At 36.1% G+C, this 17,851-nt stretch overlaps 1 pseudogene across 1 annotated transcript; it reads right to left on the reverse strand.

Annotated features, from left to right (window-relative positions):
- Positions 1–9,450: 9,450 nt before the first annotated feature.
- Positions 9,451–9,891, reverse strand: LOC311589783 (myosin light polypeptide 6-like; annotated as a pseudogene). The gene has a single exon. The product of its transcript is annotated as a myosin light polypeptide 6-like (transcript).
- Between the last annotated feature and the right edge of the window lie 7,960 nt (positions 9,892–17,851).

The raw sequence follows: 17,851 nt of genomic DNA on the forward strand, positions 1-17,851 counted from the left end.
CTTTAGTATACACCTTTAATTCCAATTAATGAAAGTAAAGCTAATTAGTAGTAGGAAGCACCCATGTGTGAAAGTGATGTCTAGTTTAGGGGATACAAAGTGACAAATCAGAGGAAGATTTGACAGAATGAATCAGAGATAAGTTACACCCAACTCTCATAGAACAGACAGGAAAGAGAAGCTGCTTAAGAGCAGTACAGTAGAGTTGAGCACAGTAGAGTATGGTAGAGAAGGGAGAAAGCAATTCACTACAGTAGAGTACAGTAGAGCACAATAGAGAAGACAGTACAGTAGAGAAAAGAGTTCAGTTAAATTCAATAGAGTCCAGTAGAGAAGACTGTAGAGAAGAGTTGAGTTCAGTACAGTACAGTATAGTACAAGCAGCTCATTGCAGTTCACTTGAGTGCAGTTGAGTTCAATTTAATTTGTGAAGTTTGGTGCAGTTCAGTTCATGGAGTTCAGAAACAGAGCAATTCAGTAGAAGCTGAGAGAAGGCAATTTGATTCAGTCAACTTGGAGAGGAGTTTGATCCAGAACAGCTAAGTTGAACTAGCAAGCCAGTGTTCAGAAAGAGCTAGAAAGGGTGAGCTTATTCAGCAGTAAGCCTCCAAGATGAAAAGTATATCTGTTGGATAAAAGATATTTTTACAGATCATATATTTATATACTGAATTAAGTAAAAGCAATAAAATTATACATATATCTTGCATTATATTTCTATTGTATTGAATTGTTAACTAGAACAAAGTGTTTAACTCATGTTATTAATTGCCACTGGTTAATGACTTTAGACTTTAAAGCTAATTGTTAACTCATAAATTTTAACTAATAGAACTAAATCACTTTCATCCCTTGATCAAATAATTCTAAAGATATATGGCCTTTTCATCACTAAACCGTTTCATATGTGACGTAGAAAGTATATGCTTACATTTATTATACTAGTATCCTAATTTGACAAGAGCTTCTTGAATCAGCAAATGAATGTTATTGAGCCTCTTGTTAGTTAATGATCTTTTTTTTTGTTTTGCTTTGTTTTCTTTGGTGTGTGTGTGTATGTGTGTGTGTGTGTGTTTTGTTGTTCAAGACAAGGTTTCTGTGTATAACAGCTCTGACTCTCCAGGCACTATCTCTGTAGTCCAGGCTGGCCTCAAGCTCACAGAGATATGCCTGCCTCTGCTTCCCAAGTGCGGGGATTAAAAGTGTGCACTGCCATCAGTCAGCTAGTTAATGATCTTAATAAATATTAATAAACTCTGTTTCCCTTATCTGCAAGTTTGCCATTTAAACCCAGATCTACAAAATGGACACGACATTCTTCACAGTTGAGTGGAGAGTGGGGTCTGACTTTCACATGAACTCTGGTGCCCCACATTTGACCATGTCCTCTGGATGGGGAGGCCTGGTGGCACTCAGAGGAAGGATAGCAGGCTGCCAACAAGAGACTTGATACCATATAAGCATATACAGGGGGAGGAGGTCCCCCTCTGTCACAGTCATAGGGGAAGGGAGTAAGGGGAAAATATAAGGGAGGGAGGAATGGGAGGATACAAGGGATGGGATACAAATGGAGATGTAATATGAATAAATCAATAAAATATATTAAAAAATAAAAGCATGCTTTCTAGAGAACAATGTGTTCTTAATGAAAATGGTGATGTTAAATCTTCTCATGATATGCACTGTTAATTGACAAGGGGCTTGCATTATTAACGTAGTCTGGAAATATGCCTCCCCATATTTGTAAACTTATTATTCACTTCTCTTGGTTGTTACAAACTTTTATATAAGATGTGTTAGTCATGAAAAATTAAGTTGCAAGATGATAAAATAACTCAATTGTTCATTATAGTATCTGAGAAGTGACAGTTATTTGTGAATTCCTTGATTTTCATTCATTTTCTCTTTAGTCTTGAACAAAATTTTTAAAATATATGTAGAATATTTCAAGTAGACAAATAATATTGGTAAAAACTATTATGGAAAGTACAGTATATAACAGACCCATCTGATTGCTTATAACAATTGAAAAGGAAAAGAGGGAAGAAGGACTCAGAAGACTCACAATAAAGAATTATATTTTAAAATTATGGTTTAACAGGGAAATAAGCAAATTGAGTGAAAATAAAATTTACATAACGATGATATAATGGAGTACCAGGTATTTTACTGAGAGAGATTCCTGAATATTGAACATTTCTCTAAGAAAATTGAGGGAAACTGTAGTGACTGCTCTGAAACATTGAAAACAATTATATATTCCTGTGGAAATATACCAGGATTTGGATTTTTTTGGAGGTCACTCACAATGGCTTTGGTATTTGAAGGTATTAATATGTGATCTCAGAGAAATCTAAGTTTGAGGAAAATAGGACATCAGCAATCAGAGTGAAGAGATCTCAAGATGGAATCCAGGCATAGTGAGTACAGAAGAAAAGAGTAAACAACATAATATTGGTATTTGGTTTGTCATTCATTATTAAAATCTTACTTTTAATTTATGTTTACTGTTATTTTCAGAATTTGAAATGACTAATGTGACTATGTTATAATTAATATAATATTATTACTTCAAAGTATCAAGTACAGCTGGGCAAAAGTTAAAACAATCAGAGAATTAAAGCTCTAATATCAGTGATCCTTTAACCACAACAGAAGGACTATAGTTGAATAAACATCTTCTATTTTAAAATAATATACATACCTATGTTTGAGGTTTCTGTGCTTTAAATATAGTTTACTGTGTTTAATTATGTAAACATTAAGTATGTTTCATGAGACATTCATGTACAGTCATGTTAGGAACTGAATTCTATCAGTTCATCATCCTGCTATTCATACCAAATCCAGCATGTCATATACCTACTTTAACAACCAGAAGTTTTGTGACATAAAGTTTGAGGTTAAACATTATTTCCCAAATTTACCTGCTCCTGTTATCATTGTTGAATGTTAAGAATTCAATTTTCAAATAAAGAATTCAATTTTCTATTAGAGTAGAAGAAATGAAAAAACACTCTCATTAACAAAATAAAACTATTTAAGGCATATTTGATAAGATTATCTTCTCTCCATGACTTATTTAATTTCTGTTGATTTTTATCCTTACTAAATCTAAAAACTAATGCCCTTTATACTCAGTGATAATATTATCTCCTTCTGAGAAGGCCATGCCAGAATCATTGTCTGCTCTCAATAAACTCTAATTACAGTCTTCAAACCATAATCAATTTGGAATTAACCCTAATCCACTACATTTTAAATTCTCTAAGAGAGCACAGCACACTGATGACTCCTGGTATAGCCATGATAAACAGGTTTTTATGAATATTTTATTATAGGATCAAAATTATAAGTTGCAGTATAGCCAAATATTTAAATATTGCAAATTTTCTATGCTTTCTTTTTGTATAGAATCCACAACATGGTGCGAAGCTGAGGATACTAAGAAGTCAGAGCCAGTCAAAGCCTCTCAGGCTGGAAGTTCCAGCATAAATCTGAAACCCTGGATGTAGACCTGTGCAAGACAGATAGACATTGAGTTTTATCTAGTATAAATGTGAATCCAGGGAAGGTAGTCAGAGCTGGAGGGTGACTGAAGAACTCAAATCAAGCTCCAAATCCAGTGCTAAAGCCCATCTCAACCAAGCCATTAACACACACAGGCTGTTGGAACCACCCAACAGATGGAAGAGTTAAAGGACAAGAGGATCAGATGAGAACTGACTCAATGCCTGGCGTCTAGGGTAGGAGAGCCACATTGGTATATCACAGATGGGTTAACCAGTCACAAATATAGTAACCACTGTGTTATCAAAAAAGCATATTACACATTAGACCATTAGCACAGATATTAGAGGATATCAAAAGAATTATGTGGCTAGAAACTGCAGCCTTAAATATTAGTCTCAATAAAGAATGCAGAGTATCAACAATTCTAAAACCCCGTCATCTCCTGACATTGTATACATCTTCCTGAAAGAAGTGTGATTAAAAAAAAAAGAAAAAAATGATTCAAAAAGTGTTCCATATTCATGTTTTTCATCTCAGAAACAAACCAACCAGTTATCATGTCATCATGTCCCCTTCCATAGTAATGGTTTCTAAGAGAATGCTCTAGAATTAAACCTTACATCTGTTCAGAGACTGTACTATGGTATGTTTATTGCAGTAAGAATAAATTAAGGACTGCATGTGGATAATTGGTTTGATGATGAATATGGTTAATATTGACATTGTATTGCATTTGCATGTGTTGATTCAAAGTGTAATTCTGATTTTAAAACTATCATAGAAAGTCTATACTCACACACTATTATTAGATATGCTTTTTAAGCCAAATACATTTTTTAAAACTAGGTTTACTTTTTAAACCCCAAGAGACTTGTCAAAGCAAAATTTCCTGACCATATGTTTGAACTAAGTTTTCTTAGGACAATCCCTTAACCGAAAATCTAACACAGATTTTTTTCTCAAATATTTATGATATTTGAAGACATTTTCATCTGAAGTAGCTTGGCATTTAGAACTAGCAGGAAATCCTGAAGTCCAGTGTGAGCAGTTTATCATAAACTCAGACAGTTATAAAGGGTCAAAACCCATTGTTCTGCTTTGGAACATTGACAGTCTTGCAACAAATCAAAATAAAGTTATTAAACCAGATCTTATAAGTGATGTATTGGTTACTCTGATTGTTACTGTTACATAGTAGCAGACAAAAACAACTTAACGGACAAACATTTCATTACAGTTTGTAGTTCAACGTGGTTACAGTTCATGATCGATGAGGAAAATATGGCAGTAGGAATAAATGATTGCTAATGATATCATATATATAAATAAAATCAAATACAGAAAAAAAAAGGGGTAGTTGTGATCATTTCCTAGAGTCCAGGACTCTAGCCTAGGAATTGTCAACGTATGGTTAAAGTATATATTCTTACCTCACTTAAACTAATTTATATATTCCCACATAGACATGATAACTAAGTTAATCGAGTCAATCTCTCACAGGCACACCCTGTCCTGGATGCTTTCATGTCAATTTGACACAAGCTTGAGTGGTCTGAAAGAATAGAAACTCGGTTAAGAAATCCCTCTATACGATCCGGTCCAAGGCCATTTTTCACTTGGTGACTGGTGGGAGAGGACCCATTCTGTTATGTATAGTACCATTCATAGGCTAGAGTCTTGGTTTATATAAGAAAACAGGATAAGCAATCCCTGAAGAGCAAGGCAGTAAGCAACAGTCTTCCATACTACCTGAATCTGATCCTGCTTCCAGTTTCCTGCTGTCCCTGAGTTTCTGTCCTCATTCTCTTTAGTGATAGGCTACTGTGGGTAAGTATAAGCTCAATAAACATTTCCCCCAACTTGCTTTTGGTTGCACTGTTTCATTATAAAAGTATTAAACTTAGCTAGTCTCCTAGGTGATTATCCGGTCAAGCATACAACATTACTTACCATTATTAGTCATAGGATGGAGGGAAATATTCTAAAAGAGAGCACTGCTATATCAATCTTCATGCCAGAAGTTTATAGAAGTATTTCTATGCTCAAACTGTATATTTTCTCCTGACTGGCCAGTGAGGTAACCTGACAGCTACTAGTTCCTTGAGGACTGGAGAGCTAACATGCAAACCTGTTGAACTGTGAAAGCTGACTCCAAAGTGTACATTTTTTCCAGCAACAGAAAATGTGAAAACACTGATGACTCAGGGGGATTAAGGACATATCATCATTAATCAGTGGCCATGAAAGTGTGGTATCTCCGGTGTACTCCCTGAAAAATGATGCTTTTCAGAAAAAGTACACATAAGGAAATCAGTTTGGCACAGCCAAAGGAAACATAGACTTTACAAAATCATATCACAAAAGAAATACTAACCATTTAAACAAGTGTCATTAGGTATAAATTCTGAAAGTGACATCAGCACCCAAATGAATATCATGTATTATGAAAGAAAATATATTTTAACAGCAATAACAAAAAGAATCATGAAACAACTGGAAATATGCTTAATACAAAGGCATTAATAAACAAAGACATTGAATTTGAAATATGCAAATTTTGAATTATGAACAAGAGTGGGCGAATAGTTTTATAATTATTGAAACATATTACATTTAAATAGCATAAGAATGATGTATTTCTAATGGCTAACTCATGTGGGAATATTATTCAATAACTTGTAATTAATTTTAAAATAAAAGTACCAGAGAATAAAATCAGTATTACCTTAAAAATACAAGAAAATTAGAATAAATTCAAAAGATAGAGGAAAGGCTAAAAAACAAACAAACAAAACAAACAAAAACTAACAAAACCCAAAGATAAATAACATTTCTTATCATCTGAAGTATGAACATAACAAAAGATGAGAGGAAATAAAGCCCCAGAAGAAGAGAGAAAATGAGAGGAAAGACATTTCAACAGAAACAGAAGAAAATTTGCCAATGTGCAGAAATGCACACATACAGACAAGAATAGTCATACATATGTACACACACATGCACACATGCACTCATATGTACAAAAATACAAATGCATTCTCCAATATGTGCATGTATATACATACACACATGTACACATTCTCAAAAACACACAGGCACAGAAGAACAGACACAGGTAAAATATGCACACACACACACACACACACACACACACACACACATACATACACACACAAGAAAGAAATGGTTTCTTCCTCAACATAAAAAAAAATCAACAACTGCTATGCCTAACTTAATAGTACCATAACTAATGCTTTACTCTGAGATATCTGTATTCAATATTTTTATTCCTATTAACTTTGAATTCTTTCCTCTATTCAGATAAATAAAAGCTAAGAAGAAAAAAATAAATAACACATAAGTGGGAAAGGAACAATGTAATATCTGTATGAATTCTGGCCTAATATTACATAAAAACTAATACATAAATACTCATAACATAAATTCATAGTACTCCCAAATGACAAATTACCCAAGTGAATCTATAATTAAATATGATATTCATATTATCAGCCAAATAATAGTAATGAAATATTGGCTAATGATGTAACATAGGTAAGACTGAAATGATTATGTTAACTGGTGAAGCTAGTTATAAAACACCTATATTTTCCCAGTAACACGAAATTTCCAGAGAAGACACTTGAAACAGAAAATAGAATAACAGTTGTGCAGCATGGAAAATGAGAAATGACTGCTAGTGAGTATGAGGTTTCTTTTCAGGAAAACCAAAGTGTTCTAATGGTAATTAACACCCATAATAACATCATTATGACTGAACTGAAAACATAATAGTGCATTCTAACTGGATGGGTGTTTTGATGTGTATTTAAGTAATAACAAAAATTTAATTTTACAAACTCTACCTCAAATGAAAGATTCACGTCCTAAAATATACATATTTTCTGATTCTATTTTATCTGAGACACCCAGCATAAGCTAATCTACAGACTGAAAGTAAATTAGTGCTTGCCTGAGAGTGCCAGCTCTCAGAGGCATCCTTTTCCACTAATGAAAGACTTCTAAAATTGGATTATACTAATGACAATATAGCTGACAAATACAAAAACATTGACTCTCACTATTTAAAAGAATTCTGTGGTATGTGAATTATCAGTCTTTAGTGATACATAAAAATAAATGAAAATACTATAGAACATTTCTTTAAGTGTTTCTCAGCCATTTGATATTCCTCTGTTGAGAATTCTCTGTTTAGCTCTGTGCCCCATTTCTCTATTGGGTTATTTGGTTTGGTGGTGTTTAATTTCTTAAGTTCTTTATATATTTTGGATATTAGACCTTTGTCAGATGAAGAGTCGGTGATGATCTTTTCCCAGTCTGTAGGCTGTCGCTTTGATCTCTTGACAGTGTCACCAGCCTTACAGAAGCTTCTCAGCCTCATGAGGTCCCATTTATTAATTGTTGATGTTAAGGCCTGGGCTGTTGGTGTTCTGTTCAGGAAGTTGTCTCCTGTGCCTATGAGTTCCAGACTCTTCCCCACTTTTTCCTCTAACTGGGTTAATGTCTGTGGTTTTAAGTTGAGGTCTTTAATCCACTTGGACTTGAGTTTTGTGCATGGTGACAAATAGGGGTCTAATTGCATTTTTCTACATGTAGACATCCAGTTAGACCAGCACCATTTGTTGAAGATGCTGTCGTTTTTCCATTGAATGGATTTGGCTTCTTTGTCATCAGAGAAATGCAAATCAAAACGACACTGAGATTCCATCTTACACCCATCAGAATGGCTAAGATCAATAACTCAACTGACACCTCATGCTGGCGAGGGTGTGGAGAAAGAGGAACACTCCTGCATTGCTGGTGGGAATGCAAACTAGTACAACCACTTTGGAAAGCTATCTGGTGCTTTCTCAGAAAAATGGGAATAGGGCTTCCTCAAGACCCAGCTATTCCACTCCTTGGAATATACCCAGAGGATGTACTACCACACAACAGGGACATATGCTCAACCATGTTCATAGCTGCCTTATTCATAATAGCCAGAACTTGGAAACAACCTACGTGTCCCTCAACAGAAGAATGGATAAAGAAACTGTGGTACATTTACACTATGGAATACTACTCAGCTATTAAAAACAAGGAATTTCCAAAATTTGTGGACAAATGGATTGAACTAGAAATTGTCATAATGAGTGAGTTCACACAGAAGCAAAAAGAGCTAAATGGTATATACTCACTTATATCGAGACACTAGCCCAAGGTGTACGTCCCCATGAAAAACTGTACCTACCAGAATAATGGGTAAGAGGGGAGGACATCCTATTGAAACTTTAGGTGTGAGAAGCCTGGGAGAAAGAGGAAATGGAAGGATCCAGTGGGTCCTGGAAAACTACAGGCGAGTCTGGGCCCTGGGGTCCTCCGCAAACTGTGGCAACAGCCAAGGAAAAAATAGGCAGTAAAAACCTTGAACCCCTACCCGGACTAGCCGATGGACATTCTCCACTGTTGAGTGGAGAAGAAGATCTAACTCTCACACAAACTCTGGTGCCCCATATTTGATCATGTCCCTTGGATGGAGATGCCTGGTGGCACTCAGAGGAAAGATAATAGGTCACCAAGGAGAGACTTGATACCGTATGAGCATATTCAGGGGGAGGAGATCCCCCTCAGACACAGACATAGGGGAGGGGAGTAGGGGGGGGAAGTGGGAGGAAGGGAGGGATGGGAGGATACATGGGATGGGCTAACAACTGAGATGTAATATGTATAAATTAATAAAAATGTATTAAAAAAAACATTCAACACGGAAAAAAAAAAAAAAAGAAAATACTATAGAATGTATTGCTTTTAAAGAAGATATAAACTTTCTAAAATATATAAAGTTATGCCTACATAAATTGTGTCTTTGAGCAAAACATTTATGTAAATTTTTCACTTATTTAATTTTTTTTTTTTTTTTACCGCAAAGAACAAATTTTATTTGGTGAAGGCAAGCATCACCCAAAAGAGACTATATGGGCAAAGTGCTGTGATAAGGGAGCCTCTGGGGCCACATAAAAATCTCACACTGGGCAAGGCACAGGCTCGGGATGTGGAAATGTCCTCCTCATAGTTAATACATCCATTGCTTTCCTCTTACTCTGCCACAAGCATCTCCACTTCCTCTTCTGTCATCTTCTCACCCAGCGTGACAAGGACATGATGGGCGTCAGCATCCATGATGGTTCCATTCCCTTCCTTGTCAATCACATGAAAACCTTCAATGTAATCCTCCTGAGTTCCCTGGTCCTTGATCTAGGCCACAGTCTGCAGCATGGGCAGGAAGTGTTTAAAGCCCAGCACCTTCACATTCATTGTGGAGTACCTCAGGACCTTGAGCACCTCAGCATTATTAGGGTTCTGGCCCAGGGTCCTCATCACATCCCCACACTGGCTGTACAGGCTCTGGTTCTCGGTGACATCACACATCTTGTCTGCTTAGCTCTGTGAGACCTTTTCAGGCACTAATGGTTGTATGTGAATTTTTAAGCATAGCTTTCCTCATGTCTAGTTTGTATGAACTTACTTTCTATGTCTTGGAAGTGTCAGAAAAAAGCATTTTTCTTATTTAAATAAAGATAATAACATTTTGGCAAAAGCCAAGATTGTAAGTGAAAAGGAAAAGTTGGACCTGTCAGTGCAAAGTCCCAGGACCACTCCCCCCCCACCTTTTATTCCAATAGGATGGATGGTAAGATTCTCTCCAAGTTATGGGTAAAACAGATTATTTCCACTAATAATATTCAAAAGTAACTTGTTACTATGTATATTTAGTTTTCATTTAAGAAAACACCAAAAGTTATATAAAAATTGCTGAACATGTTTCTCATCTTTATTAACTATATTTTCAATTGGAGTAATTTTTTGTCACTGCTTCCTTTACTCAAATGATTTCCACCATTTCTTTGCCAATAGTTAAAACTTGTGTTATTAGCTTGAGTCACATAGAAGACACTAAACCTGTTTAAAAATGAATATGAGTTGGAAGTTATAAAGCTCTCACGTTGTTTTCATCTTTGTTGACAACAGCACGCTCTCGCAGTACATGACCCTGAAGCCACAGACTAGAGAATCCATGCCTGAAAGGGAGGTGCCTTCTCCCAACACTGCCTGCAGTATTTGCTCATGGGAACAGGCTTCCTCTCTAGATTAAAAATTGTATTGCCCTGGGGTGTAAAGCACGATCGAATCATTGTATGAAAAATTAATTGGGGGGACAAAATAAACTATACAAAAGGAAGAAATTGCACTGAAGAATGAGAATCTTTTCTGCCATTACAGTCTGTCTCCATATAATCTCTTTACCTGCTCTTGCTGTCCTTCTCACTAAGCGTACACGATATTTTAGTGTGATTCATGAAAATTTATAACAGCAAATGGTAATTTGTATATATAATCAAGAGAAGCGTCATCTAAAAGTGTTCCCTCCCAAGTCTATCTCTACTGTGGCTTTTAAAATTATTTCACTTTGGAAAGACTGTCAAATATTCTAAAATGCCTTTTTAAAGCTAAACGCCTAAACGGGTGAAGAAATATATATATATATATATATTTTTTTTTTTTTTCATCTTGGAAGCTTCCTTACTGTTTAGGTCTTGAATGTGGCTCTATTATGGTATAATTTTAATTCGACTGTAATAGTAAATGACTATTTTCATAGAATGATGCCAGATGTTGATACAAAAACAGAAATGAAAATGAAAGTAATAATTTGATGGTTGTAAAGTGTTCACCAGTGTTGAATTATTATCAAGGACTTTGTTGGAGTAACCGCAGAGAAAGTTTAATATTAAAGTATTTTCTGATCTCTAGTGGATTTGTCAGTACCCAGGTCTAGTTAGAAGAAAATTCATAAATCACTACCAGAAGAGAAAGCTATAAACCTACAAGCTTAGATTTTTTTTTTAATTTCCCAATTAAGGATACTCCTGCCATCTGTGTACTTTTCTGTATTTTTTTTTGTTCTGTCTCCACACACACACACACAAAAATCAGTTCTTGTTTCTGCACTGTAAGTCATCATTTTATTTTAAAATATAAGTGAAATTTTATAAATGAACACATATTAAAATTATTATACATAATTATATTTTTATTACATTTTAAAACCCTGTTTTATGTAATGGGCTCATTACATTTTGTAAATATTAATTTTGTTTTATGAAATCATGATAACCATTTTGTTTTTGAAAGCCACCATTTATTCGAGATGTTTGCGTACATATTTTTTTTAAATTACTTTTTGACAATTTCAGAAACTTGTCTACACCCCTTTCCTCAAATTTCCCTCCTTTCCTGTCTCTCCAGGGCCCCCTCCCATGCTCTTGTCACTTAGTTTAAGTTTAGTTTTTGAAGCACTGCTTCCCTGTTTTACTAAGCAATACTGGACGTGAATATGTTGCTCTCGCTAGTCTGGACCTTAGGACTGGTCCTTCTGCTTCTGCTTCCCAGGGAGAAGATCACTTGCCTAGGATTATCATGTCAACTTGTGTTTCAGTTGTATCATAAACATTTAGAAAAATACATTTCCAAGTCAAATAAGGATTTTCTTTTCAGTGTTTTAAGGTTGAGAAGTTGATAAAATTTCAAGTTCAATTTCCTCCAGGATGCTTACGCGATCAACCTTCCTTCAGATAATTTTCAAGCTATCCGATGCTTTACTGGAGGTAATCAGAGCAGAAACTAACAATCATTATTTCATAATTTTTAAACTTTCTAAAAAATCATGATGCTTAAACTGTGTTCTTTTTACATGATCTAAGCCACTTGATATGAGGAAAACGAATTAAAAGAAAATTGACTTTAATGATTCCACAGTTCTGAGGAGACTTTGAAATCCTGAAGGCTCTTGGGCTGCTTTTAGCTTGCTATCTGATGGAAGAGGCAGCCCAGAAAATGGAAGCAGTGAATATTTCTATTCTTGGTATTTTTCTCCAAAACAGACAGATACATCTATCCTGCCTTGAACATTTAAAAAAAAAAAAAAACTTTGGCCACCTTTTGGGCACTTATTAATAACTCTGAGTTATCAATTAAAAATGGCTAATATATCAATTATTTCCATAGAATACTGAAAGTATTCTTTTTAATTCAATATTATATTTTAAATATTTGACTTGAAAGCAAGATCTGGTGAGCATAGAGATTAGACATCTCATGTTGTGTCCTGTAAGTGCGTATGCTTTCTTGTGAAGCCAAGGACACCTAAATCACCTCTGAGGCATTAAACAAGTCTAATTTCAGAGGTCGCACCATAACTGAGGCTGTGACAATTTTATTGGGAACATTTAGACTTTTTACACTCTGATCAGAAACAGAATATAATGGCAATTACCAGGATCAATAAGCTGTACTTGGCAGGATACAGTGAGGTTTGCACGCTGTACATGGTACACAGATTAGTGACTAAGACCGATTGTCATTTTAAGCTTTCATGCATCCTTGACTTCCATTGGAACATGCAGAGAAACACAAAGAGTCCTGAGTGCTTCACTGCCTGAGGGAGTGCATCAGTCTCTCAGGAACGGGAAGGCACATCATGCCCAGAAGCCATGGACCCTAACCTGAAAAACTTAAGGTGCGTGGCTGTCAAAGCAGCAAGCTAAGCCAACTTTGTATTTCTCTGCAGTGGCCATTAGGCTAATTTCAGATTTCATCTATGTATCTTTATTTCTCCTTGATATTACATTTTATGAACTGGACAGGCTTTAGTTATAGATTTTTTTTGGTTTCTAAATCATAAAACATGTAAGAGAGTATACTCAATTTTAAAAGGGATAAAGCACTCAGAAGTAGACACAATATCTATTGATATAAAGCTTTATTTCTTTGGGAGTACACAGTAGTCTTTTTGTCATTTTTATGGGATGATATCTTTTATGGAATGAGAATATATTTTCACTTCTAGTGCTGTTGTTTTGGAAGTTTAAGTACAGGTAAAAGGGCAGGTGTGGATATTTATTGGCCCGATGTTGGTAGTATATGTTACACAGCATCAATACTATATACTATACAGGGAAGAGTACATGCTTCAAATGGAAAAAAAATTTAAATGTATCTCCCGATTTTCCCACATGTAATGAAATAAAGGATTGTGCTTTGTTATCAGCTGCCAGATTTATTTGCATGATATGTTATGTGAACACTTCGAGGGATAACTCTGGAGACTTTCAAAAGATTAATTATGAAGATATTTACCAGTCCAGCAGGGGCATTCTGACTGCAAATACATGCTTATCACAGTGCTTTACTGTGGAGGAAGAAGATCTTTGTATTAAAATAACTTTGTAGCCTAGAAATTAAAATCTTACCTGACAGCTCAGACTGCAGTATTTCTCCCATTCTCACTTACGTTATGTGACACAGTTGGTACCAATAATTGATCTCCTTTGCTTCAAACTGGGCATAGATAACTCAATTTCACACACCTAAAAAGTGACCACAGCAACAAAAAAAAAGAAATAAAATATACAAACAATTTTTTTCAAATATTTCCTTTGTTTTCTTCCCCACCTTTGAATTAGAGATTTTAGAGTTTCATATGAGGAAGAAAGAAATATCATTGTCAATGCAACATGGAAACAGTAAAGGGAAAGAGAGAGATCTATGGACATTGATTGTTGAAATATCCTTTCCCTCTCCTTTGCCTCAGCAGCTCTAAGATAATCACGAGGTTGCTAAATGAGTTATTTTAAATTACAATTATATGAGAAGTTTTCTCTGGGAAATTAATATCTCTATATTCCCCACTTCTTAAATCAAAATCTGAATTAAACTGGTCTTTTATAACATGGAAAGAATAAAGTCTGAAATACCTTTACCGAGAAAGACAACTTAGGGCTGGAGAGATGGCTCAGAGGTTAGGAGCACCGCCTGCTCTTTCAAAGGTCCTGAGTTCAATTCCCAGCCACCACATGGTGGCTCACAACCATCTATAACGTGACCTGATGTCCTCTTCTAGTGTGGCGGTGAGCATGGAGGCAGAACACTGTATAATAATAATAAAAAATAGATAAATCTTTAAAAAGAGACAACTTAGATGACTGTCATTGGAAAAGAATCACAGTACAAGAGTGACTTCCTCAGCCCCAGTGTATCTTAAATAATATATATAAAGGAATTAATGAGCGATTGACAGAACGTGCAGTGAGTCAAGTACTCAGCCATAGTCTATATTATTTTTCTATTAGTTAATATAATAAAATATTAATTATTATTATCATTAAACCCTAATAATAAATATTGTGTCACATAAGCACAATTCTTATTAATGATATCATTTCTTAAAAATTGTTATAGATGATACTGTGCTAAATTTTCTACTCTGAGGTCTCAATTTTTGTATTAGGGGAAGGGGTGCTCCTTGTTTCTCGAGACAGATCTCTGTCTGAACATCAAGACAGAACTCAGCTGATAAAGCACTTGGAGTATAAAATGTGTAGAGTAATATTTTATAATGAGAGTCTCCATTCTAAGAAATACATTATTTTGAGGAGCAGTGACTTAGTGCATTTACTCAAGATTTTTACCATATAACCAAAACAAAAATATTCTATCATGTTACACATCTACATGTAACAACAAAACTGGGAAGTAAATACTAATAATTTCCTTTAAGACCGTAACGTATCATGGACATCACAAAATACATACGTTATTTTATTTTATTTTTTTAATTAATTTATTCATATTACATCTTGATTGTTAGCCCTTCCCCTGTTTCCTCCCATTCCTCCCTCCCTCCCACTTCCCCCCTTCTCCCCTCCCCTATGTCTGTGATTGAGGGAGACTTCTTCCCCCTATGCATGCTCTAAGATTATCGAGTCTCTTCTTGGTAACTTGCTATCCTTCTTCTGAGTGCCGCCAGGCCTCCCCATCCAGGGGACATGGTCAGAAAAGGGGCACCAGAGTTCACGTGAGAATCAGATCTCACTCTCCACTCAACAGTGGAGAATATCGTGTTCGTCAGCTAGGTCTTGGTAGGGGTTCGAAGTTTACTGCCTATTTCTCCTTGGCTGGTGCCTTAGTTTGAGGAGGACCCCAGGACCCAGATCTGCCTGTCATAAAGTTCTTCTTGTAGGTTTCCAGGACCCTGTGGGTCCTATTATTTCCCCATTCTTCCATGCTACTCTCGCCTAAAGACTCAATAGGATGTCCTCTCCTCTGACCCACTTTCTTGGTAAGTAAGGTTTTTCATGGGACGTATCCCTTGGACTAGTGTTTTGATATAAGTGAGTATATACCGTTTGTCTCTTTTTGCTTCTGGGTGAACTCACTCATTATGATAATTTGCTCATCCTCGTTAGGCATCAGAGAAATGCAAATCAAAACGACACTGAGATTCCATCTTACACCCATCAGAATGGCTAAGATCAAAAACTCAAATGACACCACATGTTGGCGAGGATGTGGAGAGAGAGGAACACTCCTTCACTGCTGGTGGGAATGCAAATTAGTACAACCACTTTGGAAAGCTATCTGGCGTTTTCTCAGAAAAATGGGAATAGGGCTTCCTCAAGACCCAGCTATCCCACTCCTTGGAATATACCCAGAAAATGCCCTAACACACAACAGGGACATATGCTCAACCATGTTCATAGCTGCTTTATACACAATAGCCAGAACATGGAAACAGCCTAAATGTCCCTCAGTAGAAGAATGGACTAAGAAACTATGGTACATTTACACTATGGAGTATTACTCAGCTATTAAAAATGAGGAATTCCCAAAATTTGTGGACATACATTATTTTAAAAATGTCCCTAAATGGCTGCAGGAGCCCTTGAAGCCACTCCAGCAATGAACTGTTGGCAGTTGATGGATGCCGGGTCCACGAGTCACACTCTCTGGATAAGCAGCCTCTAGTACGCTGTTTATGTCTCAGCTGACGTTTCCACATCCAGCACATATAGGTAGCATTGCTTAGGTCCAGGGATTGATTAATAAATATAAAACAGAAGAGTACAAGATATTGAAAGGAATATCATGTTAATGGCATTAAGGTAAGTTGAAGAGAAGTCGTTGCTCACAGATATAGTCAATACCAATGGAATAATCAAGGCAGATTTATGACATTTCCTCTTACTTACAAGCATTTAAGATGAAACCCCAGTACTTAAAAAAGTCACTTCTAAAAACAAGGTTCCTTCTCTCCCTGTGAGAAAACCCAATTTATTTCAAGTTAATCAAGCCTGAATTCAGAAGATGAACTTCTAAAAGTCCTATCCAAGGCTATAAAAATGAAGTGCAAATGTACCACAGTTTCTTTATCCATTCTTCTATTGAGGGACACGTAGGTTGTTCCCAAGTTCTGGCTATTATGAATAAGGCAGCTATGAACATGGTTGAGCATATGTCCCTGTTGTGTTGTAGTACATCCTCTGGGTATATTCCAAGGAGTGGAATAGCTGGGTCTTGAGGAAGCCCTATTCCCATTTTTCTGAGAAAGCACCAGATAGCTTTCCAAAGTGGTTGTACTAGTTTGCATTCCCACCAGCAATGCAGGAGTGTTCCTCTTTCTCCACACCCTCGCCAGCATGAGGCGTCAGTTGAGTTATTGATCTTAGCCATTCTGATGGGTGTAAGATGGAATCTCAGTGTCGTTTTGATTTGCATTTCTCTGATGACTAAGGAGGTCGAGCATTTCTTTAAGTGTTTCTCAGCCATTTGATATTCCTCTGTTGAGAATTCTCTGTTTAGCTCTGCGCCCCATTTCTCAATTGGGTTATTTGGTTTGGTGGTGTTTAATTTCTTAAGTTCTTTATATATTTTGGATATTAGACCTTTGTCAGATGAAGAGTCGGTGAAGATCTTTTCCCAGTCTGTAGGCTGTCGCTTTGTTCTCTTGACAGTGTCACCTGCCTTACAGAAGCTTCTCAGCCTCATGAGGTCCCATTTATTAATTGTTGATGTTAAGGCCTGGGCTGTTGGTGTTCTGTTCAGGAAGTTGTCTCCTGTGCCTATGAGTTCCAGACTCTTCCCCACTTTTTCCTCTAACTGGGTTAATGTCTGTGGTTTTAGGTTGAGGTCTTTAATCCACTTGGACTTGAGTTTTGTGCATGGTGACAAATAGGGGTCTAATTTCAATTTTCTACATGTAGACATCCAGTTAGACCAGCACCATTTGTTGAAGATGCTGTCGTTTTTCCATTGAATGGATTTGGCTTCTTTGTCGAAAATCAGGTGAGCAAATGTGTGTGGATTCATCTCTGGGTCTTCAGTTCGATTCCATTGATCCACTAGCCTATTGCTGTGCCAGTACCATGCTGTTTTAATTACTGTTGCTCTATAGTACAACTTGAGATCAGGTATGGAGATTCCTCCAGCGGATCTTTTATTG

The sequence above is a fragment of the Acomys minous genome, assembly GCF_964271855.1.
Source record: "Acomys minous genome assembly, chromosome: 19".
Classification (NCBI taxonomy): Eukaryota; Metazoa; Chordata; class Mammalia; order Rodentia; family Muridae; genus Acomys; species Acomys minous.